The sequence below is a fragment of the Lipotes vexillifer genome, unplaced genomic scaffold, assembly GCF_000442215.2.
Source record: "Lipotes vexillifer unplaced genomic scaffold, Lipotes_vexillifer_v1.1 scaffold19, whole genome shotgun sequence".
Lineage (NCBI taxonomy): Eukaryota > Metazoa > Chordata > Mammalia > Artiodactyla > Lipotidae > Lipotes > Lipotes vexillifer.
Window position 1 is genome coordinate 1,388,216 of NW_006793856.1, and position 5,378 is coordinate 1,393,593.

Sequence of the window (5,378 nt, forward strand, 5' to 3'; positions counted from 1 at the left end):
CATTTAGGTTCATTGCACTTATCCTCACCAGATATATTGTACTGATACATATGCAAATGATACATAGTGCAAATCCAGATGCCAGGCTCGTGGGTGGTATGGTCTCTGCCCTGATTTCTAGGCCCTACTTACTTCCTCTTGTTTCTCTAGTGATACAGTTTTATAAAAGCTCTAACCATCATCGGTTCACATAGATGGTGAGCACCCCTGTTCTGAGCTTCAGCTCACGGCAGGGAGAGCTCACTGAAGCTCCAAGTTTTAGGCTGTGCATTCTGACATAGTCTCATCTTGTATGTGGCACTTTTAATTTTTATTACCAGAGCCAAAACTGTCAGCAGTCTTTACGTGTTTCCAGTTTTGGAACCAGCAAATCCCACCTACTGCTTTGTATTTCTTTCCCACTTATGATCAGGAAATTGTACATCTTTTCTTTGAGAGTGGTTTTAACTTTCCAGTTTCTTTTACTTTGTTTCAATTAAAATTCATATGGGAAATGGGTATGAATTTGTGAACTTAATTAACACTGCTCATTTTTTGATAAGTTGGAAATGGCAGAGATATTTAATTAAACTTTTTTATTCTGAATATCACAGCTGCTCTTATTTAGGCAAGTGGTTCTGTGGCACTTGGATAGGCAATGAAATAGAGTTTGGTGTAATTCCTCCACAAAATAAAAATAGGACAGCCTAGTTACTTTTTGAAATACATAGTGTATTGTATATACCCTGTTCAATGCATATATTTGTCTACTGAGGTTAATGGCATTCTATTTCATTTTATTTATTGGAGACCTGGGCTGAATATTTCATTCCCTCCCAAAGACTAGATGTTCTCAATGTAACATTCAGGGAGCAGGACCAAATATGCTTTGAGTATGCTTTGGAACCTTGTTATAAAAGATTAATGATCTTTCAATCAACAGGTTTTTTTTTGGTTTTCCTTCAAATGTTCACGTGACCGATAGCTTATCCATGTGCATTGTACGTTACAAATGAACTTGTCAGAAAAGGAATTATAGATGTCCGGGAGCCAGAGATAACTTAACCTCAGAACCCATTTCCCATGCCCCACCCCTGGATAATGTGCAGAGTGTTCTTTCATTAGGAAGAAAAGGTTTTCATTATTGTCAGACAATGATTATTGTCGTAAGTTAGTCCCAGGATTATAGAGATTTTTACATATTTTAAGGTTTACTTTGCTTTTTTGCTGTGAGTAATACCATTGCAATAAATGCAATGTGAGTGGTTGTCCTTAAGCTCCTAATGTGAGAATAGCATGTTTGAGGACATATTTGTAATGGAAAACTAAAGATCATGGATTGGATTGCTCTCCAAAGGGGGATGAAAAGTAGAATGGTTGCAAACACCCTCCACCCAGAGCAACTTTATTTTAGAACATTTCCTGTTTCTCTGAAGTTGACAGTTACCATTTTACATAGCATGTAAGCCATCTTTAAACAAAAATTCAAATTGTTAAACAGCTCTCATTATTGTACAGAATTTTTAGCTACAAAACCATGGGGAAAATGTATTTCATGGGTATAAAATAGGAGATGCAAGATTGACCAAAATTGAGATTGAGTTAAATTAGGAGATTTTCTCTTATTCAATAAGCCCAAACTTTAGATGCTCATAAAAGAAGACGATGAGGACAGTCCAAACACGCTCATAGCTCCCCACATACATTGTTAATCAGGGGAGAGTTGTCAGACCGGGAGACAGAGGAGTCAGGAAAAGGGAACCTGAGATTCCAGGCCTCCTAAACACAGTGGCTGCTCCACAGTTTCTGAAAAGAAGGGCTTAAAGCTGTTTTTGTATAACACTTTTTTCATTCAATATAGAAAAGCATCAGTTATCCATATCAAAGATTGTGGGGAGGGAGGCTGTTGGAGATTACAGGCCCCTCACTTTCTTCCCCCATCTAATGCCACCAAGTGCTACTAGCTGTAAACACAACCGAGCCTGAAAAAAAAGAGTCTGTATACTTTGTGTCCCATAAGCTGTCCTTCAGTCTCACTCACTGAGTGATAAGAAAATGCAAAAAGCCTGTATTGACAAGTTAAACGTTTCAGCCAGTCTATGAAACAAGACAAGAGAAAGATGTCCGAACTTGGGGCATCTGAAATATGATCTTGGGAGGATTAAAACAGTAGGTCAGGGGCTTCCCGGGTGGCGCAGTGGTTGAGTCCGCCTGCCAATGCAGGGGACACGGGTTTGTGCCCCGGTCTGGGAAGATCCCACATGCCGCGGAGAGGCTGGGCCCGTGAGCCATGGCCACTGAGCCTGCGCGTCCCTGCAAAAAAAAAAAAAAACAGTAGGTCAAGCCACAGACTGTGTGGGTCACCACCAGGGCAAATGAGCAGATGTAGGGGGTCCTAGTCCTAAATTGCTATAATAGGTAAGGTTGACGTAAAAAGCAATAAGCCAGTTTTATAAGTATTCAGATGCACCAAACACAACCAAAAATGTGAGAGAAATATCTAATAGACTTTTTTTGGAGGTAAGAATGGGATTATATTGTTTAAATTGGGACCAGATGAAAATCAAAGTGTTCTCCTGCCTAAATGGGAAAGATTTCAAAATAAATTTGGTAACTCAAAAATAAAGATTTTTACATTAGACATGAGATAACTCTGAGATAACCAATGAACTTACTTTCTAATAAATATAGATTTAAAAAAATTATCAGTATTCTTGACTGCTTACATGAAATTTTTGTTTGTCTTAAATAATTTTGAAATGGTTCTTTATTCATAAACTTGATGCAAGTTTACAAAATTTACTGTACATTGCCAAATAAATCTGCAATGAAAAATAAGGTCCCCCCAAAAAACCCAGAAAACAAGCATGGGGGGGCTTGGGGTGGTGGTGTGATGAATTGGGAGATTGGGATTGACATGTATACACTAATATGTATAAAATAGATAACTAATAAGAACCTGCTGTACAAAAAATAAAATAAAATTCAAAAAATAAAAATTAGAATTACCATCTGATCCAGCAAAATTCCGCTTCTGGTTATATACCCAAAACAATTGAAAGCAAGGTCTAAAAGAGATACATGTGCCCTCAAATCCATAGTGAAACGGGAGGGAAGGGGGCAGGGCACAACCTAAAAAAAAAAAAAAAAAACCAAAAAACACCAAAGCATGCCAAATGTGCAGCTACAAAAAGTATACACAAAAAGCTCACAGTTGCCTGTCATTCATAAATAATTTTGAAAACAAACACTTTTTTTTAAAAAGTCTTTTATTAAAAAATTATTTATTTATTTGGTTGTACTGGGTCTTAGTTGCAGCAGGTGGGCTCCTTAGTTGTGGCTCGCTGGCTCCTTATTTGCAGCACATGGGCTCCTTAGTTGCAGCAGGCAGGCTCCTTAGTTGTGGCTCCAGGACTTCTTAGTTGTGGCTCCAGGACTTCTTAGTTGTGGCATGTGGGCTCCTTAGTTGTGGCATGCGAACTCTTAGTTGCGGCATGCATGTGGGATCTACTTCCCTGACCAGAGTTCGAACCAGGGCCCCCTGCATTGGGAGCGTGGAGTCTCATCCAGTGCACCACAAGGGAAGTCCCAAGAATATATATGAAATAACTAGTAAGATTTAGACTCTGTTAATTGGAAATTTGATGGGCTTATTTTAATGGCCAAGGATGCTGGATTTGTCAAAGAACAGTACTGAAATCTTTTAAATAAGTATCTTTCACTAAATATAATTGTCCATGTTTAATTATCACTCTTTTCTCCTTTTTGAGAGTCTGCTATGATCAAGGCACTGTATAAGGGAGCACAGGCTCTGTAGACCGACCTGTTGTGTGACCTTCAGCAAGTTATTTAACGTCTCTGTGTTTCATTTTCTTATATATAAAATGAAAATAATAGTACTTATTTCAAGGACTGGTAAATATTAAACGTTTTAATATGCTTAAAATATACATAAGGTACCTGGCACATATATATGTGTTAAATAAATAAGAGCTACAAAGTTAATTGCATTTTGGGCTTCCCTGGTGGCGCAGTGGTTGAGGGTCCGCCTGCCGATGCAGGGGACGCGGGTTCGTGCCCCGGTCCGGGAAGATCCCACATGCTGCGGAGCAGCTGGGCCCGTGAGCCGTGGCCACTGGGCCTGTGCGTCCGGAGCCTGTGCTCCGCGGCGGGAGAGGCCACAGCAGTGAGAGGCCCGCGTACCGCAAAAAAAACCCAAAAAAAACAACAAAAAAAAGATAATTGCATTTTACCTTCACATATTTTTTTAAGTTTTTTAATGAATATTTTCGTGTATACTATTAATTACAATATTCCTGTAAAATAACCATTGTTAACCTTGTTTTTTGAATATGAGACAACAAAAGAGGTTGTTCAAAGCCAATGAGCCAATAAGAACCAAATTTAGAAGCAGAGTTCAGGCCCCCTGGTTCCTGCTCCAGGATGCAACCCCCTGTCCCTTTAATTAAGTCTAAGTCACACACACACACACACACACACACAAAATGTGAGAGAGAACTTTGGATAAGCAAGGAAAATAATCTCACTAAGAATGAACTTCAAAGAAGAGAAGTCGTTATTTAAACACGGCCAAAGAAGTGGACAGAGCACAAGGAGGAAGCAGTTAATCCAAAGGAGTCCACCAGCTTGTTTCATTTTTCTCAGTGTATTGAGCACAATGTCCATCTGTGGCTAAGGAAGAGACCCAAGTCCTGAGTCTGTGCTAAGGGGATCCTGAGTCTGTGCTAAGGGAATCTTGAAAGTCTTCCCCAGGGTGGTCAGTACTTTGCTGCGAGGCAAATGGAGCCACAGACCCCGATACCCACTGGGGGCGAAGGCAAGGCAGTGACTGTTCATAATTAAATCATTTGTAACTCTTTATCTAGTTTTGGTTCTTAGAAACAAATCAAGGACACCACAAACAGAATGTAAATTGGCCTTTGTAGTCTTGCCCTCTGGTATAATTAGCAGATGTCTGGTCATAAGGCAGACCAGTGCAGAAAAAATCTATTTACGTAATGAAATATGCTATTTCCACATTCTCTGGAAAGTGCTTCTTCAAGTTCCTGTGTTCCTCTTGTTGAGATGACTTGGAAAGGGGGTGTTTTACCATGTTGATTCCAGCATAGAATCCCTGGACCTGGAGTCTTCAAATTATAAAGGAACATTTTAAAAATATCAACAAATGAAATGGAAATGTAATATGTGTTGTGAGCTTTCCTAAAGGAGTCTTTCCTTAGATCTACAATCATGAAAACACTGACAGCATGGATAAAAAAAATGCAACTTTAATATTCAATAAATATAGCATCTTTTGTTAGAACAAATGTTTGAAACTTGAGGTATATGGGGAAGAGAGAGAGAGAGACTTTCAATTGAAAATGTTGGGAATCTTTCCC